We start from the raw sequence: 20125 nt of genomic DNA, 5'->3' as shown, positions 1-20125 counted from the left end.
CGATATAAATGTAATTTTATGTCTGTATGGATTGGATTCTTGTTCTCAATGCTTTACCCTCCATATATTATACTTTTACAACCCTACCTTTTTTCATGTGATTTGTGCAATATATTCTCCAAGAGTAGCCAAAGTATATTTCTCTGCTCCACTGATGTGGGACTTAGCCATATAACTTGTTTTGTCCAATGAAATGTTGGCAGAAGTGAAAGTGGGCCAGCTCAAAGCCAAGGCTTTAAGAGGCATCATGTGCTTGTACTCTCATTCCCTTATGCTTTTGTCATTCACCATAAGAAATACACGTCCCAGGGAGCTGCTAGTCCAAAAAGTATGAAAGGAAGAATGGATCTCTCTTACGCTGGAGCCAAGACCAGCTGAATTCCATACAAACTCAAGCATACCTGCAGATCTGTGAAGGTGAACACAGATGTTATAATAGGCTACTGGGTTTTGGAACACGTATGTGTTTATACTGATAAGTATACACAACATAAAATTCACCAGTGTAACCATTTTTAAATGTGCGATACTGTATCATTAAGTACATTCACATTGTTGGGCAACCATCACCACCATCCATCTGCAGAACTTTTTCATATTCTCCATTTGCATCTCTTCATCCATTAAACACTTATTCCCCTTTCTTCCTTCCACCAGCCCCTAGCAACCACCATTTTACTTCTTCTTTCTATGAATTTGATTATTTTAAAAACCTCATATAAGAGGAATCATACAATTTTTGTTCTTTCGTGGCTGGCTTATTTCATTTAGCATGTCTTCAAGGTTCATCCATGTTGTAGCTTGTGTCAAATTCAATTCCTTTTTAAGGCTGAATGATATTCCACTGCATATGTATACCACATTTTGTTTATCCATTCATCAGTGGACACTTGGGTTGCTTTTACCTTTTGGTTATTGTGAGTAATGCTGTTATGAATATGACTGTACAAACCTCTATTTGAGTCCCTTCTTTCTCTTCTTTTGAGTGTATACCCAGAGGTGGAATTGCTAGATCATACCGTAATTCAATGATCAATTTTTTGAGGAATATCCATATTGCTATACTGTTTTTCAAAGCTGCTGGACCATTTTATTTTCCCACCATTTCACACATCACTTATCATGGCAGCTCCATTTGAATTTGTGACTCCTGGGAAAAATAGAGATGTTCGGGAGCTTGGGACATTTAACTTTCCCAAGTCCCCAAATTCCTTGTGTGGCAGTGGGCAATGAGGAGTAGTGGAAAGAATCTAAGATTTAAAGTCCAAGAATCCTGAGGTCAAATCATGTTTCTGTCTTGGTCTTTTGGTGAGCCTGCACAAATATCTCAACTCTTCAAAGGCTCTGCTCTGTTATTTATAAAATAGAATTACCCATATTACAGGGTTATTGTGAGACTTACATGAGATAATATATATGAAAATGCCTAGAGGAGCAAAAGGAAGCCTTTATATATATGAGTTCCCTTCCCCTTCTGCTGCCCCAGACTGTCAGTGTTTAACAAGGACAACAACAGCAGCAGCAACAAAAACTTTCAACTTTTGAGTGCTTATTGAATGCTAAATACTGTGTTAACTACTTTATAATCACTATCTCGAGACCCATGACTTCCAGTAATGCCTAGGGTAGTCTTCCTATGGATAGCCACAAGGCAATGTTCTTCCATCTTCAAATTTTTGCTTAAAAGTCATCTTCCCAATGAGACCTATCCTGACCACCCGCTGTTTTTTTTTTTTTTTAAGATTTTATTTATTTATTTGACACAGAGAGAATGAGCACAAGTAGGGGGAGCAGCAGGCAGAGGGAGAGGGAGAAGCAGGCTCCCCGCTGAGCAAGGAGCCCGATGTGCGGCTCAATCCCAGGACCCTGGGATCATGAACTGAGCCAAAGGCAAACACTTAACAACTGAGACACCCAGGCACCCCCTGACCACCCTTTTACTTGTGTTTTGTCTCTGTGTTTCACTTTGGGTAGATTCTGTTGGTTCAGATTCTATTTGTATAAATTCTATGTCTTCAAGTTTAGTAGGTTTTTTCTTTCTCAATTATCTGCTGTTAATTTCATCTAGTATCTTTTTAATCTCATATATTGCAAATTTCACGTCTAGAAATTTAATGAGTCTTTTATATATATTACATGTCTTAACTTTTTTGAGCATATTCAAACAGTTATAAGAATTGTTTCAATATTCTTGCCAGCTAATTCCAATATCTGCATCAATTCTATATTGATTTTAACTGATTGATTTTTCTTCATATTTTCCTGCTTCTTTGCATTCCTAGTCATTTTTTATTGAATGCCAGTTGTTGTAAATTTACTTTGTTGCATACTGGATATCTTTGTATTTTTATAAATAGTCTTGAGCTTTGTTTTGGGACACAGTTAAATTACTTAGAAGCAGTTTAATCCTTTCAACTTGTTCTTAAAACTTGTTAGGGGCGACCAGAGCAGTATTAAGGGTAGGACTAATTATTCTTCATACCCAGTCAAGAACTTTCTGAAAAACTCTACTCAATGCTCTATAAATGATGAGGTTTTCCAGTCTAGCTGATGAAAATGGGCACTATTCCTGGCCCTGTGTGAACCCTAGTAATTGTTCCCTCTAATCCCTTTTTAAAAAAAAATAATTAATTAATTAATTAATTTTTATTATGTGTGAGTCACCATAGAGTACATCATTAGCTTTTGATGTAGTGTTCCATGATTCATTGTTTGCGTATAACACCCAGTGCTCCATGCAATACATATGCTTTTCTTAATACCCTATCACTGGGCTAACCCATCCCCCCACTCCCCTCTCCTCTAATCCTTTTAGATAACAAGTTCCCTGGCCTCAAATGTGTGTGCTGACAAGCATCTGGAGACTGTAGGGAGACCCTCTGCAAATCAACAAAATTCTCCATCTGTGTACTTTTCACCTGTCCGGTAGTCCGTTTTGCCAATGCTTATCACCTTGGTCTCTCTAGGATCCCAGCTTCTTCTTCTTTACTCAGGGTATACACCAGAATTTGTTTGGGTTCCCTCTTCCTGAGAAATGGCCTGGAAACTCTTTCAAGTAGTAAGCTGGGACAGTGATAAAGCTTACATCATTTGTTTTCCATTTCTCAGAAATTACTGTCCTTTGTTGCCTGGTGTTCAGTATCTTGAAAACCTATGTTTTGCATATTTTATTTTCTTAGTAGTTGCAGGCAGAAAGGTGAATTCAGCCTTTCCTTTTCTGGTTGGAAGGTCTTCAATTATTTTTAAATTTTATTATTAAAACTATATGTTTTATGTACATATCACAAGAAAGGTCACTGGGCTTTAATTTACTTTTGTCATTTATAGGTGGGGAAAGCTATTTTGGGCATGTGCACTGGTCAATACTATTCAACTTTTTTATGATAAATTTAGGAATTTGGAACCAGAACCACATGAAAATCTGGAACTAATCATCTTTTCTGTAAATAACACACCATCAATGGCAAAAGATAAAATAAAGAATTTTCTGTTTTCCCTTGTGAGTGCTTGGAGGTGGAAAGGGCAGAAAAACATCTGGATATAATTAAAATTACCAGAATGCAGGACTGCAGACACGCAAGCTAAATTTCAAGACATCTTTTATCATCATCAAATTATTAATAAGATCATCATCAGTCAAATTATTAATAAGACAAAAGAATAACTGTGTAAAGCATGAAAATAGGATGGTGTCATTGTGAAGGACATCTCTTTGAGGTGTCATGATAGATGGAAATGAGTAGTGACTACAGTGATCCTTCACTCTGAAGTTGTGAGGCCATAGATGCCCAGAGTGATAAACAAAAGGCATCACTAAGCAAGGCTACATTTGCATGGTCTTCAATGGGAAAGCTGAGCTTGAGTTGATTGATATAACATGGTATGGCTATAAAGTGGGCTGAGGGCTATAGCACCTAGAATTTCCTCAAATAGTTGGGTGTGGAGGTAAGGGTGAGGAAGCAGGTGGGAAAGCACATCTGTCTGCCTAAGTATCACTGGTGATCCAGGGACATTTCTGGTATTTGAGAAGTGATCCTAGATTATTTGCTTATCTTTAACCAGATGCCTCATCCCACATGTTTATTTATTCAATTTTGCTTTCATAGCACATATTGAAATGGATATTGTCAACTCTCACCAAAACGAATACTTTACTGTGAGCAATTCAATTGGGTTGAATCTCTTGGATATAATTGGCCAGGTAATTTTTTTGGTTTCTTCATACCATATAAATGATTCACATATGGGAGTGTGGAGGGTAATAATAATAGTATTAGCAAAATAATTATTGGACTCACTATAGGCCAAATTCTTTATATGTATCAACTCATTTAATCATGTCAATAGCTACAGAAATTAGATATTTCAGCTTTGTACATGAGGCTTGAAGAGATGAAGTAACTTGCCCTAAGTCATACACTTTATGTGTAGTGAAATCTGAAAAGCCTCAGATACCTCATCTGAAAACGTGGGTGTTTATTGGATTCCCCTGAGTTGTTGTTAAGTGTTAAGTGAGATACGGTGTGAAAAGTTTTTAGCTATAATGCCTACCACAAAGTAAGTACCCACTACATGATAGATAAGTACCACCTTCATTAACATTAGTGTTTTGCTCAAGGTCACACACTTAGTAAGTTGGAGCCAGGATTTAGAAACCTCTTCTTCTGATTCCAGAGCCTAAGCTTTTTTTTTTTATTTTTTAAAATATTTTTATTTATTTATTTATTTGACAGAGAGAGAGAGAGAGCACAATTAGGGGAAGCGGCAGGCAGAGGGAGAGAGAGAATCAGATTTCCCGCTGAGTAAGGAGCCTGATTCGGGGCTCTATCCCAGGACCCTGGGATCATGACCTGAGCTGGAAGCAGTTGCCTAACCAACCGAGCCACCCAGGTGCCCCAGAGCCTACTTTTAACCACTGCTTTTAACCACTGCTCTCCAGTCCCCTATTTCCTACAGGCTTTGGTGTGATTAGAGGTGTAAGTTCAATTACTGGCGGGAAGATCTGACAAACAGGAAAATTTAAAAGAAAAAAGCAAGAAGGAATCATAAAAGAGAGGATCCATGGTTTCCAGAGGAGCTAGCTTCTTCATGAAAGGTTTTCAGGAAGTTCTTTCTGCCTACTCAAAACTTGAAACAAGACAGTGTTCTAAAAGCAGACCAGTAGATTACTTGCCAACCAAAGAGGAATTCATGGGATGCCATCAGAAATTCCTGTGGATATCAGTCAAATTGGAAACATGAAGTAGCCAGATGCAGCAGTAGTCTTGAATGACTACCAACTGGTCAGCTCAATGAATAGCTAGTATGATTAGTAAGACCAAGAAGAGAGATGTGACCAGTAAGGATGGGGTTCCTCAAAGCTAAGCTTCCTGGTGGGTTCAAGGAGCATAAAGGAAATATCCTAAAAAAAAAAAAAAGAAAAAAAGCCAAAGCATTAAGCCAAGAGATCAGTAGTGGTGGTAGTGGGTGGGGTGGGGCAAGGGGGGAATACTAGAAGCAGTAACAAGAACAGTAGTGGGTACAGCTGTTGTGCTCCACCTCTGGTCTTTAATCAGAACCGGCTCATCCAACTACACACAAGAGCTGATAATGGATGATGGTTGCTACTTGAGGAATCATCTGAGTGTTTCTTTCATTTACCTGACTGACCTACTAATCCCTGTATTTTGACCCTGTATTCTAAAGTTTTTCTTGGCTTCCCAATATCTTCCCCAGTCCCCTTTTCACTTTGTTTACCCATTGAGAATTATTCTCAACGGACTGCAGTTATCATCCCCTTTGATGCTTCATTGCTTCATCTATCTCTTACCTATTGCAATGTCCTTGTGGTCACACGATGGTAAGATATCCTAGACTCTGGCAAGGCCCAGCCTTTGGAGCGGGAGCATCATCACTTGAAGTGATCGGAAGCTCTATGGATGCCCTGGAGTCCAAACTATGGTGCACTGGGCTGTTAAAACAACTTTGCACTAAAGTTCTAGTTTGATTCTTCCCTGTCTTTCCAGGTGCTTCCTCACCTTTCCCTCTAGACCTTATGCTTCCTGAAATAAATTGAAAAGTGGTCAGCCTTCACAGGCAGTCAGACCTGGAATACAATTCTGCTTAGTTGCTTAATTAGCAGTCTGATCTTGAGCCGCTTACTTAACTTCTCTGAACCTTACTTTCTTCATCTGTAAAGGGGGAAAATAATAGCACTTACCTCACAGAGCTGAGTGAGGATTAAAAGAGAGAACTCCATAGTTTTTATGCTTGAAATAACATTCAATTTTTGCTCCCTTAATATTACTTATTAATAGTCCCTTTCTTCCTCCAGTTCCATCACCTATCTTTCCCATCTCTTACTTCTTTCAGCTGTCTTCTTCCTCAGATCTTCTTTTTAAACATGTCCAGATTATTATTAAAAAAAAAAACAAACCTCCTCTATACTCTTTTTTAAACATGCATTTTATTGTCAAATATGATAGACACACAAAAAAGTACAGGACTCTAAGGGTTTATTTATTTATTTATTTATTTATTTATTTATTTTTAAAGATTTTATTTATTTATTTCTTCGGCAGAGATAGAGACAGCCAGCAAAAGAGGGAACACAAGCAGGGGGAGTGGGAGAGGAAGAAGCAGGCTCCCAGAGGAGGAGCCTGATGTGGGGCTCGATCCCATAACGCCGGGATCACGCCCTGAGCCGAAGGCAGACGCTTAACCGCTGTGCCACCCAGGCGCCCCTCTAAGGGTATATTTAATAAATTAAAAAATGAATACCTGTATAGCCCCTCCCAGGTCAAAAACTCGGACCTTATGCTTCATAATCTCCTATATTCATCACCTTTTCTCAGAGAGCCCCCATCACTCCCTTGCACTAACTGAAGGCTCACTTCCTCCTCTCCATACAGATTTCCTTCCAGTGTTCTGAAGGGAAGTCATGGCATTTGTTGTCTGCCAGGAACTCCCATGAGGAAGGAGTGGGAAGGAACTGAGGGTGAAATGGGGAAAGGATGAGAAAAACTGACCAAATAGAGAGCCTCTTCTAGGGAAAGTCAGCATTCCAAATCATCTATGCCCAAGCTAACTCTAATCTGATCTTGGGGCCTTGGCCTTTCCTAAGGAGTTGCATCTGGAGAACTCAGGACCTGACGGTAGAGCTTTCTGGCAGCACCAGCTCTCAGTGTCTGGTGAGTTTCTGAGTTGTCCCACAGGTGGATCTGTCCAAAGAATGTGGGGATTGCTGAAAGCAGCTCCAGGGAATTGCCCTGGGAGGAGTTTACAACTGGGTTGCATTTCAGAATAGATCTCTAATTCCAGAGTGCATGACTAATTTAAGCATGTACTTTTATCATTTCATGGACAATATAAAGTATTTAGAAAACTTTAACTTTATCCTTCCTATGTTTATTATTGTGTCATATATTTCTATTTAACAAATATTTCAACTCTATAAACTGGTTATTATTGTTTTATGCCATCAATATTCATTATTTACACATTTATCTTTTCTATTGCCTTTTTAAAAAAGATTTTATTTCTAAGAAATCTCTACACCCAACATGGAGCTTGAACTCACAATCCCAAGATCAAGAGTTGCATGCTCTACCAACTGAGCCAGTCAGGCACCCCTCTATTGCTCTTTATTAATTCTTGCATTTCTGTTTCCATTTGGGATAGATTTCTATCTTCTGTCTTAAGAAATACTTTATTTATTTCAGCCCAGATTTACTGGTGACAAATTCATTTATGTGAAAATGTCTTTGTTTTTGCTCCACTCTTAGAGGATATTATCCCTGGTTATAAAATTCAAGGTTGGCAGTTTTGAAGATGTCATTGAATTATCCTCTGGTGTCATTATTTCTATTGAGAAGCCACCTATCGGTATTATTTTTGCTCTTTTGAAATTAATGTGTCCTTTTTTCCCTTTGGCTGCTGTTAAGGTTTCTCTCTCTCTCTCTCTCTCTCTCTTTTTTTTTTTTTCCCATTTATGTTATGAAATGCTGAAGTGTTGCTTACTTTGTATTTGTCCTTCTTGGAGTTTAAAGTACTTTTTGAATCTGTGACTTGATGTCTTTTTGGTTTAGAAAATTTCTTGGCTATATATTTTCAAATCTTCTAACCTTCTTCTCTTTCTTAGACTTCAGTTACATGTGTATTACTTTTTTTCCTGTGCTTCAGCCTGGATATTTACTATTGACCTATCTTCTAGTTTAGTCCTCTCTTTGGCTATATCTAGTCTACGGTTGAACCTATCTATTGAGTTCTTATTTTATTCCTGAAGTCTTCTGTGGTAGAACTTTTATTTGACATTTTGGTTATCTGCTGAATTATTCATCTTGCCATATATTTTTAGAAAAACAGATTAGACAGTTATTTTTGTTTTATGTATGATAACTCCAATATTTTATTTCCCATAAGTTCATTTCCATTGTCTGCTATTTTCCTTGTGATCCCTTCTACTACTTTGTTTAATAGATATTATTTTTTTATATATTTAGATTTTGCATATGGGAAAATATAGAAATAATTTGACCCTGGGTCATACTGTTTTCCTTGAAAGAGGGTGTTTTGTTTGTTTGGTTTGATTTATTTGTTTTCTTGGCAGGCAGTTAGGCTGGGGGTAAATCAGTTTAATTGGACTTGAGATCGAGATGATTAGAATCCAGTTTCATGTGGACTGGTCTATTTCTTGTTAGCCTTTTTTCTAGTGAGAAGTTCTTTAAGGGTCTCAACTGAAAGTCTTAAGTGTTTGTCATAGCTCCTTCTCTTTAATAGGGCTTGAATTTTTTTTACTCTCAAGCTCCATAGGCTGTTGAAAACTTTGCTTAGCTTCTTAGTGTCTCAGAGGCTGCCTACAAATCAGCAAATAATTTGAAGGGAAAAGCAGAGACAAATATCTGGCTTATCTCTTTATTTCCCTTCTCCAAGGATCTTGTTTTCTTGATCCTTGATAGCTCCCTAGGGTTTTCCAACAGATGTTTTTTTTTGGGGGGGGGTTCATATTTTATCCAGCCTTCCCAGTTGTTCTTGGCAGTGAATGTTGGTCTTGTACAAGTTAGTATGCCATCACTAGAATCAGAACCTCTTATCATACTTTTTGAGGTGTAATATTTGATGTAAATATTTTATCTTTATTCCTAGGTGGTAAACTCTTAGTTCTAAAACAGGCCCATTTTTTATTTGTAACATCTTGCCCTATATATATTGTATGTACTTGTATTTCCTGACTGAACAAATTAACACATTCTTTATTGGGAAATCTCCCAATTTAAAAAACAATATTAAATTCATTTTCTTCAGGAGTTGAAATTTTCCATAAAGATGTTATTGAGGAGTCATTGTGATAAATGAATATAGACTCAGAAAAGTGAGCCAGGTAAAGTACATCAAAGTTTTAAAATAATGTCAGAAAAGTCAGACACAGAAATTCTGAAAACCTTTAACTCCCCAGGATTTATTCATTTTACACGAAATAGGTGTTCAGCTGGTGACACTTTGATCCAACATCCTCGTGTTGTCAGAGTTCAGAAGCCTTAAGTCTTCAAAGTGCTCCTCTGATTTTGATCCAAAACCATAATCAGGTTTTGATCCATTGCAGACAAGAGATTTAATCTCTAGAGTCCAGTGGCAGCTACGGCACCAGAGGAAACATAAATGCACAGACCAAAGGCCGAGTGAGGAGCAAACAACTGATAAATGTGTTGCTAAAAATATTTGTCCACTTCCTTCTTCCCTTTCTTCTATTATTTGCCATAACCATATTTCTTTCTTTTCTTTTTTATAGCTTTTTGAATTATAGTTTTTGTACTGTTATTTATTTAAGAAATATATTTAGTGTTTACCATGAGCTAAATACCATGTAAATACCAGGGCTGGGTAGATGCAGACAGGGATATAAAAGTATTAAATAGAATACTTGACCACCAAATGGGGAAGCAAGGGTGTGTGGGTGTGTGTGTGTGTGATGATATATATGATGAAGAGAGGAAATAGCCTAGACAGAATGAAATTAGAGCTAGTTTTCAAATTCCAGATTGAAACCTTATAGTAGAAAATATGTTTATTGATGAACAAATGGATTTCAAGGAAATTGTTGAAAGGTAGGTTCTGATTGCTACAGAACTTGTTTAGATCTGAGGTGCTTGTAACTTAAGACATAGGAAGATGGTAAGTTAGGTTCACAGGATTCGGATATTTCAAAATAAAAGCACCTCTGAATTTTGCCTAGTTTTGTAAGTGTAAAAAGGAATTCTAAGATTCTAACAGATAGGAGTGTTTGGGAACTCTCAGTTCCTGAAACTGGAGTTTTCATTTAAGTCATACAGTCCAGGAAAATTTGGGCAGGGAAGTCTGTATGGGGGATGTGAGACTGGAATCAGGTTCACAAGAGAGTTCCCTCTACATGTCAACTCACAGCTGACCGAGAACCTCAGCCAGGAGAGAGTCAGACTGCTTTAGATTGAATGGTCTTAAACCAGTTGAGTGGATTATTTGGTGTGGTGGATCCACAGATACAATGACTGATTTATCTAAGGTGGGCTTAACCAAATTCTTCCTTTTACCAAAGAAGAATGATCATGGTAAACACTTCTCTTTCAACTCCTTAGTGAAATGATTCTAACAATATTTTATAACTGGCCAACTGAGGAATATAATATTTTGATAATTACGAGGTTACATTTTGTTAATCTCTTTGTCTAGAAGTTATTTATTGAATATGTGCATGTTACTAGATTCTTGGGGAATCATAAATGAATGATACTGATTATTATTCAGAACAGTTTGACTGCTACTAATAGAAAACCTTTAAATAATAGCCCGAGCAATTCAGGGCTAGTACGTTGCTGATTTCCAGGTAATTTTTACCACCCATGGTGTCATAGTCAAAATTCGCATTCACGTTCTCAAAGTAGAGGGAACAGAGGATAGGTGTCAGCTGCCTAGTTTTGAAAGACTTCATCATTATCATTTTTGTTACAAAAAATAACTTTTGTGTACAGTTCTGAGTTTTAATACATATCTAGATTTGTGTAACCAGCACCACAAATAGGACACAAAACAGCTCTATCAGCCCCCAAAATTCCTTCATGCTACTCCTTTGTAGTCAACATCCACCCCCTGACAAACTCAACCCTTGGAAACCACTGTTTTATTCTCAATCCCTATACTTTTGCCTTTTAAGGAATGTCATATAAATGGAATCATGTAGTAAATAACTTTTCAGTTCTGATTTCTGTCACATAGCTTAATGCCCTTGAGATTCATTCATATTGTGCTCTTATTTTTTTTAATTGCAGAGTAATATTTCATAGTGTGGATGTACCACAATTAATCTGTTCACCTGTTGAAGGACATTTTGGCCATTCCTAGTCTGGGTGATTATGAATAAAATCGATGTAAATATGTATGGACAGATTTTTGTTCTGAACATAGGAGTAGGATTGCTTGGTCGTAGGGTAAATATATGTTTAACGTTATAAGAAACTCCCTGTTTCCAGTGTGGCTGTCCCATTTTACATTCTCTGCTACAGTGTGTGAGCATTCAGATTGCTACACATCCTCACCAGCATATAATACTGTGATATTTTGTCATTTTTATTGCTTTGCTTTTTTTTGTTTGGTTGAATTTTTTTTAAGCCACTCTAATAGGTATGTATGTGGTGGTGTAACTATACGGTTTTAATTTGCATTCCCCTAATGACTAACAATGCTGACCATTGTTTCAAGTAGTTATTTCAATCCATATATTTTCATTGGGGAAATGTCTCTACATGATTAACTTTATATGTCAACTTGGTTAGGCCACAGTATCCAAATATTTGGTCAAACACATCTAAATTTTGCTATGAAGATAATTTTAAGATGAGATTAACATTAAAATCAGTAAGCTTTGAATAAAGCAGATTACTCTCTATATTGTGGATGGGCCTCAACCAAAGGCCTCAGGAAAAAGGACTGATCTCCCCCAGAATCCTAACTGTCCAACTCTTTTGCCCATTTTTCTACTGAGTTGTTTTGTTTCTCATTATTGAGATTTATGTAGTCTTGTTATAAATTGAATATTTGTGTCCTAAAATTCGTGTGTTGAAACCCTAACCCAATGTAATGGTATTAGGAGGTGGGGCCTTTGGGAGGTAACCAGATTTAGATGAGATCATGAGGGTGGGGTTTTTGAGATGATTAGTGCCCTTAGTAAGAAAAACCTCTAGGGCATGCTCCCTCTTGAGCACGCTCTCTCTCTCTCTCCCTCCCTCCCTCCACCATGCCAGCACACAGCAAGAAGACAAGTCGTCTGCAATCTAGGAGGAGGGCTCTCACCAGGCACCAAATTGGCCAGTACCTTGCTCTTGGACTTCCCAGCCTTTGCAAATGTGAGAAATAAATGTTATTTAAGTCATTCTGTTCGTGGTGTTATATTATAGCAACCCAAGCCGACCAAGACAGTTCTGTAAAAAAATCCTTTGTTATGTATGTGATATGCAAATATTTTTCCCATGCTATAGCATGCTTATTCTCTCAAGTTTTTTCTCATAGAAACATTTTCAATTTTTATGAAGTCCAATTTTTCAATTGTTTCTTTTGTGGATTGTGCTTTTGGTGCCAGGATATATAAGAACTCTTTGCTTAATCCAAGATCATGAAGAGTTTCTTCTAAAAGTTTTATTAGTTAAAGTCTATGACCCATTTTGAATTAACTTGTGTTTTGCTTGAAGAATGGATCTAGGTTTTTTGTTTTGTTTATTGATGTCTAATTGTTCCAGCACCGTTGATTGAAATGACTATCCTTTCTTTATTAAATTGCCTTTGCACCTTTGACAAAATTCAGTTGAACATATTTGTGTGGGTTTATTTCTAGATTCAATTCTGTTCCATTGATCTATGTTTATATCCTTTTGCCACAATGTTCTCATTACTGTAGCTTTATAGTAAGTCTTAAAATTTGGTAGTGTGAGTCCTCTAACTCTGCTCTTTCCCCCCCCCCTTTTTTTAATTTAAATTCAATACGCCAACATATAGTACATCATTAGTTTCAGATGTAGTGTTTAATAATTCATAAGTTGTGTATAACACCCAGCGCTCATCTCATCAAGTGCCCTCCTTAATGCCCGTCACCCAGTTACCCCATCCTCCCACCCACGTCCTTCCTTCAACTCTGTTCTCATCTTTACAAATTGTTAAAGTTACTTTATTTCCTTTGCCATTCCATAAAATGTCAGAGTCAGCTTGTCTAGATCTACAAAAAAAAAAAAAAAAAAATCCTGCTGGGATTTTTATGTTTCTTTAACTGTGTAAATGTTGTTGAAAGGGTAGTTTGGAAGAAAGAGCGCCAGTGCCTTGCTTGCAAAACATCAGGAATGTGAGAGGCCCTTAAAAAATGGTTGTTATAAAACTGATACCTAAATATTTCTCTCTTACTTGCATAGCTATTGTAAATTCATAAATGGCATTTTGTTTTAAATTTCTAAGTGTTCATTGTCAAGTATACAGATACAATGGTTTTGTATATTGATCTCTTTTCCTGCAATTTTTCTAAAATCCCTAATTAATGCTAAAATTTTTATTTATTTATTTATTTTTGTAGATTTGTTGGGATTTTTCTGTGTAAACCATTCTTTTTCTTTTTTTAAGATTTTATTTATTTATTTATTTATTTATTTATTTATTTATTTATTTGACAGAGAGAGAGACAGCCAGCGAGAGAGGGGACACAGGCAGGGGGAGTGGGAGAGGAAGAAGCAGGCTCCCAGTGGAGGAGCCTGATGTGGGGCTCGATCCCAGGACTCCGGGATCACGCCTGAGCCAAAGGCAGACGCTTAATGACTGAGCCACTCAGGCACCCCCTGTGTAAACCATTCTGTCAACCAGGAATAGGGAGAGTTTTGTTCCAATCATATACTTTTTATTTCTGTTTCTTGTCTTATCATGCTGAATAGGACTTCCAGTACAGTGACAAATAAGAATGGTGAAAGCAGACACCCTTGCCTTCTTGCCAAGCATGGAAGAAAAGCATTCAATCTTTCACCATTCAATGTGATGTTAGATTGTGGGCCTTTGTACAGGCCACTTTTCATACACAGATTTAAAGGGACGCTTTCCTTACCTCCTTCCTCTCTGTGATTTCTCCCATAACTCTGGCTCTCAGAAGCACCCTTTTCTGATGATCTGTCCGTAAGTCCAGTCCTTTAACCTCCCTGTTTGCCCAGCACTTCCCCCTGTCGGGCCTGCCTTGAAGTGGAGAATTCAGAGAAAGGAGCCATAGGTGCCACTTCTATTCCTACCACTGCTACTGGAGGGATGCGGCTTCATTACTGAGGTTCCATCCTGTAGAAGCCTGTCTTTATAGCCCTCTTGTTGGAGAGAGAGAATTTTGGGTGGAGATTTTCTTTTCTTTTCTTTCTTTCTTTCTTTCTTTCTTTCTTTCTTTCTTTCTTTCAGAGAGTGTGTGTATAGGGTGTGCGTGTGTGGGGGGAGTGGGGGGAGGGGCAAAGAGAGTGGGAAAGTTGGGGGAGGGGCAAAGAGAGAGGGAGAGCAAGAGAATCTTAAGTAGGCTCCATGCCCAGTATGGAGCCTATCATGGGGCTTGATCTTAGGACCCTGAGATCATGACCTGAGCTGAAATCAAGAGTTGGACACTTAACCAGCTGAGCTACCCAGGAGCCTCTGGGAGATATTTCTGTCCATGCATAACACACTGTTCTAGGATTTGGGATACGTAGAATATAATCCAGGAGATAATGAGAGGAAAAAGAAGCAAACAGGGAATTCTTACCATATGGAATATTCTTCACATTTTTGTTTCTATCTCCCATCTGACACTAGAATTTAGTTTTCAGAGTTCTCAGATAGTTCCTGTATTTTTTTGACTAGGGATTTTTAGCTCTAAACAGTGAGAGATAGGATGCTCACTCCTTAAATGGAATTAGAAAACTATCAGCCATTTTTTAAGAAGGTTGCAGCTTCAAACTTACACAACACTCAGGCTTACATCTCATTGACCAGAACTTAATAATATGAATGAACCACGGGAGACTATGGACTCCGGGAAACAAACTGAGGGTTTTAGAGGGGAGGGGGGAGGGAGATGGGCTAGCCCAGTGTTGGGTATCAAGGAGGGCACATATTGTGTGGAGCACTGGGTGTTATATGCAAAAAATGAATCACAGAACACTACATCAAAAACTAATGATATACTGTATGGTGACTAACATATCATAATTAAAATATAATAATAATATGACCACACTCACCTGCAAAGGTGCATGACCAAATGTCTAACCAAAAGCTAGAGGCTTTGTCACCACAAAAAAATGGAAAAATAGATATTAGGGAACATGTAATAGCTTCTACACCACTATTCTTACCTTCAAAAATCTCAATGTCTAATAGGGGAGAAAGGCATGTAAGCCATGAGTTACATTATTATGTTGTAAGTGTTATAAGAGAGATTTGTCTTTGAGAGCATAGTTTCCACACAGGAGTCTTTGGAATCTAGGGCAGTCTGGGGATAGTCACATAGGTCCCAAGTCTTTGTCATCTTTTGCAAAACTTCACAGAAGTCTTATGTTTACCTTTGATTAGTTTCCAAAAGTTAGCAAAGCATTACATTTCTTTTCCTTTGGTTAGAATTCTGTTAACTCAATTAGTAATTTTAGTTTTCTTATCCTGATTAGAAATTTAGAAAATTTCTTAGTTATTAAAAATATAAAACAAATTACTTTTTACTTAATAAGTGTGATATACTAGACAATATCTTTCAAAACATGCTGGTAGATTTTATTAGTCTAGATTCTTTTGACAACAAATAAAATAGTAAATATCCAATTCAGTTCCTAGATAGATTTTATAGAACAAAAAAAGAAAAGGGGAGTTTATTGGCTCATATAATTGAGAAAAACATACAGAATAAGCATTATTCATGATTTTTTTGAAGGTTCAAAGTATCACCAGCTAGCTTTTTTGTATCTTTGTGTCTATGTAGCATGGGCATTTTCCAATTGAAGGGAAGATCTCTATTGGCCAAATAGGTTACTAGTATATCTTTATAGCATATCACTGGGAAGAGTCAATTCCTTTCTTCCAGAATCTATACTTCAATCACAGGAATGGGATGGATATCCATTCCAAACCAGTCACCATGGGCAAGATGATATGGTCCAAAGTTTGGCCCGTCATGGATTATAGACTCACCCTGATGATCATGGTTTGTTACTAGATGACTAGGTAAAGAGGAAAGAGAAAAGAATCTGTGATGGGAGAAGAAAAATAACAGCTACGAAGCATTAACATAGAGTATAATAAGAGAACCAAATATGACACCTGAGATTATTTCCTTGTCTTTTAGTTGGGTATCATATTTTTTTTTACTCAACTCCAGAGTTACATCATCCACTAAGTTTTTCCATTGAGAAAGATCACAATCAAGAAAGTTTCTGAAATTATTATTTAGAGTATATTCTAAATTTAATTTTCTTTCTGTCAAGAGTTCTGAATTGTCACTTTGTGTCCCCAAGTCAGGAATATTTTCTGTCATTAGAGCCAGAGAGGAAACATCAACTTCATTTTAACCATAGGTGTAGATCTGAAAGCTCTTTATTTTTTCTCCATTCCTTTGCCACATTCCAGCCGTGATACAGATACCCCAGCACCAGGCCTGAGTGTTAATTTGAAATATTATAGTTTCCTGGGGTGCCTGGGTGGCACAGCGGTTAAGCATCTGCCTTCAGCTCAGGGCATGATCCCGGCGTTATGGGATCAAGCCCCACATCAGGCTCCTCTGCTGTGAGCCTGCTTCTTCCTCTCCCACTCCGCCTGCTTGTGTTCCCTCTCTCACTGGCTGTCTGTCTCTATCTCTGTCGACTAAATAAATAAAATCTTTAAAAAAAAAGAGAGAAATATTATAGTTTCCTACTTAAAGGAAAGTTCCAAACTGTTTTTACTTAAACTTTCAATGGTCACTTAGTAAATATTTATTAAATGAATAAATTATAAATGAATAATCTGATAAATATCGCTCATTCAGAATATCAAATATAAAAGATACTTTTGTCTTTCTTTTTTTTGAGATCTTGCAATTTCTCCTCTATATACTTAACATTTATGATGCATGTTTTACCCTAATTAAGAATGTGATTTCAGCTCTCTTTTCTTTTTTCTAGCCTGTGGCTCATGCATTTCTGGAAACAGTATTCCTACCATCACATTGATTTTAAAAACTCGACTGAATTTCTCACTGTTTTTGTCCTCTTTCCATCATCTCAGAGCCTATCCGGTGCCAATATGTCTGGAGTTCTCAATTCCCAATGCGTTTGTTCTCGTTTGGGAAGCCAAATAACAAACAAAGCATATTTAGAAACAGATTTTACTCCCTCGACTCTTGATAATGACTGAATTAATACTACTTCATTTATACCTATGCATCCTGCTATACTTCTTTTTACTATCAGAACTCCACTCTAAATATGTAATATTCTTTTCTCCATTCACTTGTACATTTGCAAACATGATAACTTCTTAAAATCTTTCCCGCTCTTTTTCTTGATTTTTTTTTTTGGTAATGGCAACTCCATGGCATTATTTTTAGTTGTATTCATTCTTTCAAGTTATATACTATATTTATTACAACTTCGTATATGTTGGTCAATTTGATCCATGGTCAATCCTGACATAGGAAAATATGGAAATTTTACCAATCAATATCAAGATGAGAAACCGAGACATCACCAATCTGCCCTTTCCTTTTTCTTAGAATTCACATATTTTCCCTCATATTCACGTGTCACTTTCATGTGGAAGCTTTTTTTTTTTTTTTTTTTTTTTTTTTTACCTCTTCTAGGTAAAGAAGGAGAGGTAGATAGCTTGTAGCTACTCTGTAATGATCCTGACTCTTGCTATTCATGGCTTTATGTAATCCCCTCCTCTTTAGGAGGGGGATGTTTCCTCTTTAGGAAACAACTACAGGAAGTTGTTTCTAGCCAGTAGAATACTTCAACATAGAGGTGGTGTCATGTCTGTGATTGAATTACAAGAGATTATAACTTTCATCTTGCTAGCAGACTTTCTTTGGTGACTCTGATAAAGCAAGCTGCCATGTTGGTGAGCTGCCCTATGGAGAGGCCCACATGGCAAGGTATTAAGAATAGCCTCCAGTTTACAGCCATCAAGGAACTGAATCTAGCCAACAACCACATGAACTTGGAAGTGGATCCTTCCCCAGCTGAACTTTGACGGGGTGTCAGTCCTGGTCAACACCTTGATTGCAGCTTTGTGAGAAACTCGACAGAAGAGGTCCCAGATAAGCCATGCCTGCATTTCTGACCCTCAGAAATTGTGATATAATAAATGTGTGTTGTTTGAAGTGACTAAGTTTGTGGTAATTTGATACACAGCAATAGATAATTAATATAGATGGTCTTTAGGCTTTTATGATATTCTGTACATATTTTTATTATAGCACTTATCACATCCTTTTCTGTATTACACAGATAACTCCCAAATTTATATCTCTAGACTAGACCTTTCTCTTGTGCTTTATATGTAAAACTTCATTTCAGTGTCCTATATATACCTCAAACTGACCATATCTAGAACTCAATTGATCTCTAATTTCTTCTTCTATTACATTTCCTATCATAAATAGTAATGTCAATATCTGCCCAATTGTTCAAGCTAACAACTTGATTTCTCTTCTGTGATCCTTTTTAAAAGCAAGTCAGATAGATCTTTCTTTAAAACCCTTCTATGCTTTCCATGCATTGCTCATATAATAAAGTTAAAATCCCTAATGACAGCCTATAAGACTTAAGTTGCTTATTTATCTCTAACCACCACTTTCCACTTCCACTCCTGTGATTTTCCTCAAGCCAGCCATAGTAAGTAAACCCAGATTTTTGAACTTGTCATGCTTTCTCTTTTCATCATTTTCTATATTATACTATTCCTTGTCCATGCTTATCTTCTTCATACCTCCTTTGCCCAATTTGCTTCCACTCATTTTTTCTGATCTCAGCTTAATTTCACTTTCACCAGGAAGTCTGCCTTGATAATCCCCTTTCCATCTCTTGTCTGTGTTAGGATTTCCTCTGTCATTACCTCCAAAGCACCTGTATTTTTCCTTTCTCAGCACTATCCCATTGTTTGTGAATGCCTATTCACGTCTGTGTTTCTCATTACACTGTAAGCTTTCATAAAGGCAGGAACTGTGTTGAGATTTTTCACCCATAAGTCCCTTACGCCTAGTAGAGTGTTCCATTTTAATTTGTACTTCCTGTTCACTGTGATAGTCAGCATCTTTTCAAGTGCTTATTGTCCATTTGTGTATCTTCCTTGTGAAGCATATGTTCAAATTGGTTGCCCATCTTAAATTGAGATGTTTATCTTTTTACTATTGAGTTGTAAAAGTTCTTTATATATACAGGATACAAATTCTTTGTTGCCTGTGTGTATTGCAAATATGTTCTCCTGTCTGTGACTTATATTTTCATTTTCTTAACAGCATCTTCCAAAACATTTTTAATTTGGTTAAATCTCTATTTGCTAATATTTTTCTTTTATGAGTTTTGTTTTTTGTATATGAGGAAATTTTTGTCTAATCCAAAGTCAGGAAGATTTTATATTTTTTCTTCTAGAATGCTTATTGTTCTTTTATGCTTAGATCAATCACACATCTCAAGTTAATTTTTCTATGTGGTGTGAGGTAAGAGTTGAGATTCATTTTTTTTCCATATCGATATCCAGTTGTTTCAGCACTATATGTTGAAAAGACTATTCTTTTTCCATTGAATAACTTTGGCATCTTATAAAAATCAATCGGTCAAGTATATGTGGACCTCTTTCTGGGCTCAATAACCATAGCTCATGAGATCACCTGGGTAGTCCTTCTAGCTGAATAGATAATGGAGAAGAACCTTTTGGAAAGAACATAAGATGTCAGCAGAGATTGAGAAGAGACATGGAAGCTATTAATCTTACAATTAGCTATTTCCTCTCCCTTTACTCATTCTCCACCCAGAGCAACTCACCTACCACACAGGACAGTACTTTTTCCTGGACTAGGTCACTTCCACAAAGATATAAGGTTATTCAGGTCATGAAAGCCATTTAATCACATAAGTGTGACACCTCTATTAGATTTTCTTTGGAAGCT

Source organism: Ursus americanus, chromosome 12 (genome assembly GCF_024610735.1).
Source record: "Ursus americanus isolate L20-20 chromosome 12, mUrsAme1.1.p, whole genome shotgun sequence".
Taxonomy (NCBI): domain Eukaryota; kingdom Metazoa; phylum Chordata; class Mammalia; order Carnivora; family Ursidae; genus Ursus; species Ursus americanus.
Note: the sequence above shows the minus strand (reverse complement) of the source record.